The sequence below is a fragment of the Nicotiana tabacum genome, chromosome 14, assembly GCF_000715075.1.
Source record: "Nicotiana tabacum cultivar K326 chromosome 14, ASM71507v2, whole genome shotgun sequence".
In the NCBI taxonomy this organism is placed as follows: Eukaryota; Viridiplantae; Streptophyta; class Magnoliopsida; order Solanales; family Solanaceae; genus Nicotiana; species Nicotiana tabacum.
The window spans coordinates 92269065-92281874 of NC_134093.1; positions in this window are offsets into that span (position 1 = coordinate 92269065).

A 12810-nucleotide genomic window follows, 5' to 3' on the forward strand; every position below is an offset into this window, starting at 1 on the left:
TGAACCGCAGAAGCGAAAATGGGAGAGGAAGCTAGGACCGCAGAAGCGAGTCCTTAGGAGTGGATGAGGAAACCGCAAGTGCGAGGGAAACCGAAAAAGCGGATAAGTTGTCGCTTCTGCGACGCCGCAGATGCGGCTAAGTCTCCGCAGAAGTGGAAGTGCCGGACAGAACACTTAAATACAAGGGTTCGCGATTTTGCCTCATTTTAAACATTTTGAGCTCGGTTTTAGCAATTCTTGAGAGCATTTTCAAGGGATTTCTTAAGGCAAGTCTCTTGTACTTATTTTTTTATCAATAATCTTGTTTCCCCATTGATTTTTCTACCAAGATTGTGTGTGTTTAAGGTAGAATTTGGGAGTTCGAGGCTAGGGATTTGGAGAGTTAAATTTGGGGATATGAGTGGCAACTTAGTGACGGATTTTGGTAATTTTGGTATGGTGAACTCGATATCGAATGGTGTTTGTATTTTGTGACTTCTACTCGATTCCATGATGTGGTCCCGGGTCGACATTTTGGGGCGATTTTTCGATTCTTATCTAAGTCGTAGATTTATGATTTACATTAGTTTCTTGTAGTTGTATTCATAATATGTAATTGCTTTTGGCTAGATTTGGGCCATTAAAAGTCGGAAAATCAAGGGAAAGGCGAGATTTGAGGTAAGTGACTTGTTTACCTTGTGTAGGGGAAATTCTCTTAGGATTTGTTACTGTTATAACAATTGTGAAATGTGAGCGTCGTGTACGCGAGGTAACGAGTGTGTACACGAGCTAGATGTGTAAATTCCGATTCTTTCTAAGTTGTCTTCTTTTACATCCCTTAACTGAGTTGCCTTAGCATATGTAGTGATCATGTTTAGCCTAGTATCACATGTCTACGTGCCTTAACTCTTGCTTGCAATTTGTGCAACATGCTTAGTTGAATTATCTGTTTCCCTTGGTTTGAATTAAATCTTTAACTGTAATATTTCTTGATGTAAATTCGTTGTTCCTTCAGTTATCTGCTGTATATTTACTTTGGGACTACGAGGCGGTTCCTCGGGAGATTCCCCTGTCTTGCATATTTAATTTGGAACTACGAGGAGTTTACTCAGGAGATCCCCCCCCGCCCCTTGTCTTGCATATTTACTTTGGTACTACGAGGCGGTACCTTGGGAGATCCCCTTGTCGTGCATATTTACTTTGGGACTACGAGGCGGTACCTCGGGAGATCCCCCTGTCATGCATATTTACTTTTAGGACTACGAGACGGTACCTCAGGAGATCCCCCTATTGAGAATTTACTTTTGGGTTACGAGGCGATACCTCGGGAGTGCCCCTGTTGTTTACCTCTATTTGCTGTGCTATTATTTTCCGAAACTTCTCGTTGTTTAAATTCTCAGTCATTTTAAAAAATTATTATATCTTCTGCCTTGTTTATCTTTTAAACTAGTAGGGCCCTGACCTGACCTCGTCACTAATCTACCGAGCTTAGGCTTGGCACTTACTGGGTACCGTTGTGGTGTACTCATACTACACTTCTGCATATCCTTTTGTGCAAATCCAGGTTCTTCCCATCAGACCAGATACCAATGAGTTGGACCGCACGTGGAAACTTCAAGGTATATCTACCAGCGTCCGCAGACCTTGGAGTCCCCCTCTATTAGACTTGATGTATTAGGACACTTAGTATTTTGTCTTAGAAGCTTGTGACTTATTTCTACCGGGTTTTGGGAGTTGTAATTATTAAATTGCAATTTTTATTTATATATCATGTGTTGAGACTGTAGTACAGTTTATTATTCAGTTATTCACTCCTGCCACATCTGGTCCTTAAGGATACAGTTCAGTACGGTGATGCCAAAGAAGTCGCAGTTGAAGATGACGGTGTATTACGGATGCAGGGCAGACTATGTGTGCCTAATGTAGATGGTTTGCGTGAGTTGATTCTCCAGGAGGCTCACAACTCGCGGTACTCTATTCATCCAGGTGCCACGAAGATGTATGAGGATTTGAGGCGGCACTATTGGTGGAGGCGGATAAAGAAGGACATAGTGGAATATGTAGCTCGTTGCCTAAATTATCAGCATGTGAAGTATGAGCATCAACGACCGGATGGATTGCTTCAAAAGTTAGAGATTCCATAGTGGAAATGGGAGCGGATCACTATGGATTTCGTTGTTGGGCTCCCACGGACTCAGAGGAAGTTTGATGTCATTTGGGTAATTGTGGATAGATTGACCAAGTCAGCTCATTTCATTCCTGTGGTTACTACTTACTCTTCAGAGCAGCTGGCTCAGGTTTACATTTGCGAGATCGTCAGGCTTCATGGCGCACTAGTATCTATCCTCTTTGACCGGGGTACCCAGTTTACATCACGGTCCTGGAGAGTCGTACAGCGTGAGTTGGGTACTCGTGTGGAGTTTAGCATAACCTTTCACCCTCAGACGGATGGGAAGTCCGAGCGCACTATTCAGATATTAGAGGATATGATTAGTACGTGTGTGATTGATTTTTGGTGTGCTTGGGATCAGTTCTTGCCACTTGCGGAGTTTGCCTACAACAATAGTTATTAGTCGAGTATTCAGATATTGTTGTACGAGGCTTTGTATTGTAGATAATGCCGGTCTCTAATGGGTTGGTTCGAGCTGGGTGAGGCTAGACTATTGGGTACAGATTTGGTTCAGGATGCCTTGGAAAAGGCTAAATTGATTCAGGATCGACTTCGTACAGCCCAGTCCAGGCAGAAGAGTTATGTGGATTAGAAGGTTCGCGACGTTGCATTCATGGTTGGTGAGTGGGTCTTACTCCGGGTTTCTCCCATGAAGGGTGTTTTAAGGTTCGTAAAGAAGGGAAAGTTGAGCCCTAGGTATATCGTGCCTTTTTAGATTCTTGAGAGGGTTGGAGAGGTGGCTTATAGACTTGCACTACCACCTAGTCTCTCTGCAGTTCATCCAATATTCCATGTTTCCATGCTCCGGAAGTATCACGGTGATCCGTCTAATATGTTAAACTTCAGCTCAGTCCAGTTGGACAAGGATCTATCCTATGTTGAGGAGTCGATGGCCATTTTGGACATGCAGGTTCGAAAGTTGAGGTCAAAGAACATCGCTTCTGTAAAGGTTCAGTGGAGGGGTCATCCGGTCGAGGAAGCAACTTGGGAGACCGATCATGATATGTGCAGCCGTTATCCTCATCTTTTCACCACTCCAGGTATTCTCTATACTCGTTCGAGGATGAATGTTTGTTTTAAGAAGAGGTGGATGTAACGACCCAGCCGGTCATTTTGAGAGTGTTAGCCCCGAACCCCTATTTATTCCTCCCTCTATCTCATTGTGGTTACGTAACTTGCCAGGAGGATTTGTTTTTGGTTTCGGAGTGAAATAAGACACATAGTCTCTAAAATTAAAGTCTAAGTCATAAGAATCAATCGTAGTTTGAATTGTGTAAAGACAACTCTGGAATGGATTTTCAACGGTTTCAATAGCTCCGTAGGGTGATTTTGGTCTTAAGAGCATGTTCAGATGTCAAATTGGAGGTCCGTAGGTCATTTTAGTGTCAATTGGCGAAAGTTGGAAAATGGGAGGATTTTTGGGAAGTTTGACCGGGAGTGAACTTTTTGATATCGGGGTCAGATTTTGATTCCGAAAGTTAGAGTAGGCCCGTAATATTAATTATGACTTGTGTGCAAAATTTGAAGTCAATCGGGATTGAGTTGATAGTTTTCGGCGTCAGATGTAGAAGTTTGAAATTTTAGAGTTCGTTAGGCTTGAATCGATGCACAATTCATGTTTTTAGCATTGTTTGATGTGATCTAAAGGCTTGACTAAGTCCGTATGCTATTTTATGACTTGTTGGTAAGTTTGGTTGAGGTCCGTAGGGCCTCGGGTGAATTTCGGATGGTTAACGGATCAAATTTAGACTTGTGAGAATGGCTGAGGGCACCAGCTCTGGTGTAATCACACCTGCGCAAGATTGACCGCAGGTGCGAGCCCGCAGAAGCGAGCAAGTGGGCGCATATTGGGGGATGGGGGAAATGGCCAATGGTCGCATATGTGTCGTGAAGGCCGAAGAAGCGGAGTCGCTTTTGCGGAAGAGTGATCGTAGAAGCGGATAAGTGCGTGGGGGGGGGGGGGCTTTCTGCAGAAGCGGATGAGTTTGCGCAGATACGCACACGCAGAAGCGGTCTCTGTACTGTAGAAGCGGAAATGGGCGAGGAAGCTGGGACCGCAGAAGCGAGTCCGCAGGAGTGGATGAGGAGACCGCAAGTGCGAGGGAAACTGCAGAAGCGAATAAATTGTCGCTTCTGCGATGCCGCATATGCGGCTAAGTGTCCGCAGAAGCGGAAGTGCTAGACAGAACACTTAAATACAATGGTTCATGATTTTGCTTCATTTTAAACATTTTGAGCTCGGGTTTTGGCGATTCTTGAGAGCATTTTCAAGGAATTTCTTGAGGTAAGTCTCTTGTACTTATTTTTGATCAATAACCTTATTTCCCCATTAATTTTTTCACCTAGATTATGTGTGTTTAATGTGAAATTTAGGAGTTTGAGGCTAAGGATTTGGAGAGTTAAATTTGGGGATTTGAGTGGCAACTTGGTATCGGATTTTAGTAATTTTGGTATGGGTGAACTCGATATCGAATGGGTGTTCGTATTTTGTGACTTTTACCTGATTTCGTGACATGGGTCTGGGTCAGCTTTTTTGGGTGATTTTGTTATTCTTTGCTAAGTCATAGATTTATGATTTAAATTAGTTTCTTATAGTTGTATTCATGATATGTAATTGTTTTTGGCTAGATTTGGGCCATTCGGAGTCGGAAAATCGAGGGAAAGGCATCCTTATCGATTAATAGGGCGAGATTTGAGGTAAGTGACTTGTCTAATCTTGTTTAGAGGAAATCCCCTTAGGATTTGGTACTGTTGTAACAATTGTGATATTTGAGCGTTATGTATGCGAGGTGACGAGTACGTACACAGGCTAGATGTGGTAATTTCGGTTCTTGCTGAGTTGTCTTCTTTTAAATCCCTTAACTGAGTTGCCTTAGCATATGTAGTGATCATGTTTAGCCTAGTAACGCATGTCTACGCGCCTTAACTCTTACTTGCATTTTGTGCAACATGCTTAGTTGAATTATTTGTTTCCCTTGATTTGAATTAAATCTTTAACTGTAAGATTTCTTGCTGTAAATTTGTTGTTCCTTCGGTTATCTCCTGCATATGTACTTTGGTACTACATGGTGGCCTCCTCGACTTACAGACTTTTCCATAACACATCAACGTAGACATTCTCAACTCTTGGACTTATCCAACAAATATGGCAAGTAGATACCCCTCATAATCCAATTATCCATTAACTTCACCTTCACTAGCTTTCACCAAAATGACAGACAAAGTATTTCCAACTACCTTCTTAGACATACACACATGAAACACCGGGTACACAGAGACAAAAATAGGGACACATCATACTCATACTTTGGCCTATTTCCTTCAAGATTTCATAAAGCCTAATGTGACTACACATACTTTACCTTCCTTAACAATTCACCCAATATATTCTTAGTGAAAATATTGAGAATAACCCGTTCACTTTATTTAACTCTAAATCCCTACGCCAAACACCCAATTAATCCTTTGGCGACCTCCAACAATTACTCTAAGGTGTGCTAGCTTGCATATGAACATAAAACATCCTATCCAATATATTTGTTCACGGGATGACGTTTCTTCTTTGACACGTTTGAATCTTCAACCCCCATAGGTTACTACTATAAATAGGAAAAACGAGGTCCGATATTGGGCGGGAATTTTTTTTTATTCCAAGATTCCATCAATGTACTAGCAGGGAATTTCAGGTGGTTATATCCTAAGAGACATGAAGGTTACTACCAATAGCACTAACATGGATAATCATTGTGATGACATCATAGATTCGACAAATGAGGCATAAAGTTGCCTAGTAGACATTAATAATGTAGGGACCATGTACATGATCTTAAGATGTAAAAGAAGTGAATCATTTTAGACATGTGATCTATGGGAGGCATGATCGGGAGGATAAAGACATTAGCATCAGTTATTCTTGGAAGACTATGAGTCATGAAAAGGACAACAAATATTGTTTCATTCCATATGTGCCTTGTTCTGCAATAGTAGGCCTCAAAGAGAAATAGCCAAGTACGTGATACCAGTCGCCTCTTGGAATGTAGAGAAAATAAATTTAACTCGGAGTGAGAATATGCTGGCACCCTGAATGTGATATGGGTTTCAAAATACATGTAGTTGCATTACGCTCTTAACATTAACTAACACAAGGAATAGATATGCCACAAGCTAATGAGGATGAAAAAAATAAGTTGGACACTTGTGAGATTATTGTCATTTTGACAGTTTAACCCTTGCCAATAGTTGATCCTATATGAGAGGACTAGAGATACGACAAACTTGTCTTTCCTATCAATATGCTCACGATATGTGCCAAAATCTGAAAGCATCTAATTTTAACCTTTCACGAGTAAAACCACATAGCTAGGACATCTTAATATTGGGGTGAAATCAAATATTGGTTTGAGAGAATAAACAATTTGCTATAAACCAGACATGTTTCCACCATAATAACTATCAAGCTGCCATACCAGGCCACTTCATGGAAAATTAGAATACTAGGAACAAAGTGAGCCACTTACTGCGGAATGATCTAAGTAGATATGAAAGTCATACTGAGATGGGCCAACAAAAAGATCTTCCTATGATGAATTTGTGAAAATCTCAAATTTCCCAGAAATATTTTTTCGGACAAGTGACCCCTTTCAATTGACATGTACACATATGATAGGCGCTGAGATATGCTCTCATATTACTGCACAGTGAAAAGGATTCATGATAATATACCTAAGGTAGTAAAGTGATTGTTCAAACCATAGGAGCCACACACACCGGAGAGAAAAATAGTGGCTCAAGAAGGATCTCAACACTAGGCCGCTATACATTGGATTTGATACCAATTAGGTAAACTTTATAATGGTGCATGCATAAGTATAAGTGAGCAGGTTATCTATTTAAATCAGAAGGTCCTATAAGAAATTCATCAGGTATAGCCCTTTGTTGAGAACTTGGGGAAATAAATGGGTAGTATTAGCCTAGGGTTATAACTCACTTAAAGGAAATAGTTATAGAGCTCAATTCTACAAGATGTTGTAAATAAGTGAATTTGTGATAGAGTGGCTTCACGAATAATGCGTCTCATTCAGAAAGTAAGTACATTGAATATTTTGTGATTCAGCGTCTTGTTAAGACCATATTTATGTACATATACAACAAGGAAAAATTATACATGTTCATAATGATGTACTAAGGAGTGACTTACTTGATGACTTTAGATTGACACGATAGTACCTTAACTGATGGCCCTCGAATCCATATCCATAACATACATTGGTACCATAGTGACTAACCCCCCCAAATGACATCTCCTACATTTCATGCAACTAGTATGAGGTCCGCTAAGATGACTCGCCCCACCGACGTGATATTTACCCTTTTTGTATAAGTCATAAGAATACCTCTTATCTTTCCTCCAAGCCTACACATCTGGAGTAAAAATCTCTATAACAGTTCTCTATATGGGCCTTGGGTATTTCCCAAGCTTTCCATCCTTAACACACTCCTGAGCATACTTACAACACGACGCAAAATGTTCCCGCCCGTATATCGGGCAGACCGGTCTAGGTGTACCCAACCTATGGCATTTGTTCTTCTTGTGCCCTCTCATTCCACTACCATAACATATTTCAAGAGTCATCCAACATGTCCCCAAGTGGCTCTTCTTACAAATATAACATTCTGGCTTAATGGAACAAACAAACCGCTTTTGTTTCTTAGGTTTTCTCGCCACATGATCTGGTGGCGTGGTCACAAAAATAGAAACAAGGACATTTTCTCCTAGCAACTAGTTCTCTCATCCCCTCCTCGCTAGCTCGAACTCATGGATTACTCATATGGAAAAAGGGACATGACAAGAAAATTAGCTTCCTACCTTGAGATATATTGCACGATCTGGAGTACCAAAAAGTGCGAAATTCCTAAATTTCCAAGTAGCCTCCTCAATATAGATGTGGTTGAAAACACGCCGATAAGAAGGACTCTACTACAAACGGCGCCAAGACATCCTAGGACACTATAAAACATGTTTGTGATACAAAGTTTGTCACACCCCGAAATTGAGGAGCGCGACCGGCGCTCAACCGAATGAACCCGGGCGAGCAAGCCTGTTAGATTTCCTTGTACCAAAACTCATCCATGAATAAAGAGGAGATGTAATCCATTAATCAAACATTGAAAATATTTCATTAGCAACTCCTATTTCATTTCCATTAGCAGCATCATTTATAATTTCCAAACTATTACAAGTTTTTCGATATAATGAAAAACATGTTTTCCAAAGACCAACATTTCTAGTTCGATTCCCAACATCGAATACCACCCACGACCTGTCTACGGAGAGTCTAAGTGCAACAAAAGTGAAGAATGGAGTGTTGGCGACAAGGCCCCGGCTATACCTCTTAGTACAAAATACAATGTAAGATGGCGTAAATCCCGGAATAGAGTAGGGCTCAACAAAACCTGCTGAATAGAGAGTGACTGCTAATGAGGACCAAAGCTGTCGTTGATGACTCACCTGCATCCATAGAAGATGCAGCGCCCTCGGCAAAAGGGACGTTAGTACATATAGAATAGTATTAGTATGTAAAGCTAACTGTCCTCTTTCAAAATAGAGAGCCAATATAAAAGGGAAAACCATGGAAACAACAATCAACAATCAAGATATCCAATTTCCAAGTTAAGACATATTAATTTCAAAATTATGAAGATAATATTATTTTTGGTTGGGAGATCTTTAGCACCGATATACCATTGTTCAAAATATCACCGTTCACAACACCAATGTTCACAATACGAATACCACCGTACTTTTAGCATGGAGTCCGATCACGACCCGATCGGCTAGGCCATCTCATCCGAGACATCGACCACAATCACTATTTCAATTACAATTTCAAGCACAATCACCACCATGTATGCGGCATGGCATCCGATCACGACCCGATCGGCTAGGCCATCTCACCAATATGTCATGTGGATCGAAATCATCCTTTACAATCAATCATCTCATCCCAACTAAGTGGAAATAATTTTATCACAACAATTTCATCCCAAATAAGGGGAATAATCACAATCCACTCCTACACCGGCACGTGTAGTTTCAGGGTTAGGTTATTTCAACCTACCTTTCCTCGGTGACTATCGATACTCCTAAAAACTTTTTTAGTTTGCACACAAAGATAACATAAATACAAATATATTTACCTCATCAACTTTCACATTGTATAAATCTCCATTAGTACTTTCAACCAATCACAACAACAATATTCCCTTGGCTCTTTTGACCATTCACAAGATTCATTATTCAAGGCACGGTGGCCGTATTTGATATTCTACACTTTCTTTTCATCCCTATCATGTATCATCATCATAAATATCAACACATACAATATTCCGAAAATTACAAATTTAAGTTCATTAGTAATGAAGACTTTAAACACAATGGATTTCTTTCCAAAAAATGGAGTAAAATGGTTGGCAATCAAAGCACAAGTTAAAATCATAAATGAGTAACACATCATTTACTATGGAAACACTTTTCCACAAAAAGGGCAATACACAATTTCAACCCAAGAATATGTACGAAGCCAAAACACATTGAAACTACTTACAAAGCATAACATTAGTTAAAACAGCCACATATGGGCATCCCCAATTCACGTATTCCACTTACAACCATCTTTATAGATTATCAACAGTAATACATTTCAAATCAAGACTTTAGATACACATATGAGCAATTAAGAATCTTAAGCATATTGAGTTTTTCTCACACAGTTTGGCATACTAGCTTTCATATGAAACACGACTCAAAGCCATAATATTTTAAGAAACATATCATTCTTGAACACATTCTTGAAGGATAACATAATTTGATTGGAATATTCCGAACACATTTTGAATACATAATTCTCTACACTTTGCTTACTCAGGACGATTTAATTTATTAGGAACAACTCGGAACATGAGAATAAGGAACTTGAACCAACCATACTTGAAACTTACAGGAACATCATGGAATTAAATTCTAAAAGAGTAGTTCAACCAACATACCTTGCTTTGAACTTTCCTTAAATTACTACAATGTTCCGTAAATCCTAGGAACTTCAATCTAATTAGAAACATAACAAAAGTGAACCATAATTAGGAAGATATTCTTGGTCTCAGCTCATTAGAGCATTTTATCAAACACTAGGTGTGCAAATTGGTTACAAGGTTCTTCCACAAGATTTATTTCACTTCACAATCCAATCCTTACTTATTTGAGCTCAACAATCTTCCCACAAACCTTATTAGTACATGCATGTATAAATAATACTCTTACACCCAAGAATCATACTCCCCCTTACCCATCTTTTACCCCAAACTCTAAATTGAAGACTAGGGTTTGATCCTTACCTCTTGAGTGAAGATCTTGTGAGATTTCCTTGTTGGATTTCAAAGCTTAGACAAGATCTTGATGAAAAAAGCACTTGATCTTCTTCCTCTCTCTTAAACACTCTCACTTCTCTCTAAAAATATTAGGTTTTGGTCTTCAAAATGAGCCCCAAAGGCTATTTATCAAAATGGGGCTGGGTTATAAAAATAGGACAATGAGCTCTCCGAAATAAGATCTACAGTCGCATAATGCACTACATAACGGGTATGTGGTCTGCATAATGGACCGTAAAACTGGTTCTTAGAACTGGTCTAAACTGGTTAGTTTTGCGATCATTCTATGATTGCGAAATTGGCCGCAGAATCACATTCTACCAGCCTTTGACTTTGGGACTACGAAGCAGTACCTCAGGAGATCCCCCTGTCGTACATATTTACTTTTGGGACTACGAGGCGGTACCTTGGGAGATTCCCCTGTTGAGCATTTACTTTTGGGTTACGAGGTGATACCTCGGGAGTGCCCCTGTTGTTTACCTCCATTTGTTGTGCTGTTATTTTCCGAAACTTCTCGTTATTTGAATTCTCAGTCATTTCAAAAAAATATTATATTTTCTGCCTTGCTTATCTTTTAAACTAGTAGGGCCCTGACCTGACCTCGTCACTACTCTACCGAGGTTAGGCTTGGCACTTACTGGGAACCATTGTGGTGTACTCATACTACACTTTTGCACATCTTTCTTGTGCAGATCCAGGTTCTTCCCACCAGATCAGATACGAGTGAGTTGGACGCATGTGGAGACTTCAAGGTATATCTCGCAGTGTCTGCAGACCTCGGAGTCCCCCTCTATCCTTTTTATGTTGTTTTCCCTTATTCTCTTTAGACTTGATGTATAGAGACACTTAGTATTTTCTCTTAGAAGCTTTTGATTTATTTCTACCGGATTTTGGGGGTTGTAATTATTAAATTGAAGTTTTTATTTATATATCATGTGTTGAGATTGGAGTTCAGTTTATTATTGAGTTATTCCACAAATTGTTAGGCTTACCTAGTCTTAGAGTCTAGGTGTCATCCCAACATCTTACAGAGGGAAATTGGGGTCGTGACACTGCTGCTCTTAGAGATCACATCAGGCCTTTCGCGAACGCAAAGAAGACCTGGCGCCCAGTGACTTAAATATCCCAAAGTCGGAATTTAACCAATTTTTCACCATTTCCCAGTTTGAGCTAGGCCTAAAGGCGATTTTGAAGAGATTTTTCATCTCAGCTTCATAGGTTAGTATATTTTAGCTTGTTTTATTTCATTTTCATAAACACCCATTTATTTTAACCTTTAGTCTATGCTTTTCCATGGTAGAAATTAGGGATTTAGGTAGAAATTGGGAATTTTGAGAAATTGAGATTTAGACCCCAAATTACTGTCGTATTTCGAAACTAATCATATAACCGGGCTCGGGGGTGAATAAAAAATTAGATTTTGGTCCGAATCTCGGGTTTTGACCAAGTGGGTCAGGGGTTGACTTTTTTCAAAATCATTAAAGATTGAATCCTTTTCACTCGTAGGTAGTTTCTAAAGCTTATTTTGAATTATTTGAACTATATTTGGTTAGATGTGATTGGTTTGAAGGCTAATTCTAGAGGCAATGCCCCGTTTGAGCTTTGATTTAATTGCGGAGTGAGGTAAATATTAGATCTAACCTTGACTTAAGGGAATTAGGTATTTTTGAACTTGTGTTGTATGGATTATGTGAGAAAATGATATATATGCGAGGTGACTAGTGTATATACGTTGTCAAGATATCTGTTTTTCATATTTTTTGTTATTTAATGAATTATCTTGTTTCATGCCTTAATTATTACATGCTTTATTTGACTTCTATGCCAAAACTGTTAATTGTCATTTAATTATTCTCATAATAAATTGTTCGTCCCTTCCATGACTCCATGCTTATTTGCTACTTTCCTTTAATTGTTTTACTTGCACATTATGTGGTTCTTTATTACCTTGTACCTTTGCTCTCTTGATGTACAAAGTTTGGTAATTGGACTATAGGATTGTTTATGTTAATTGAAATTGTTTGTGGAGCGAGTTGTACACCGCAACAGAAATTAAAAGGTAATTAATTGAAATGGTGGAATAAGGACGCATTTTGACATTGATAAATGATGATATGGTTGGATCAGGTTGCGCGCCGCAACGGATTGTATATGTGGTACTTGACATTGATAAATGATGATATGGTGGGATCGGGTTGTGCACCGCGACGGTTTGTATATGTTGTACTTATTGATAT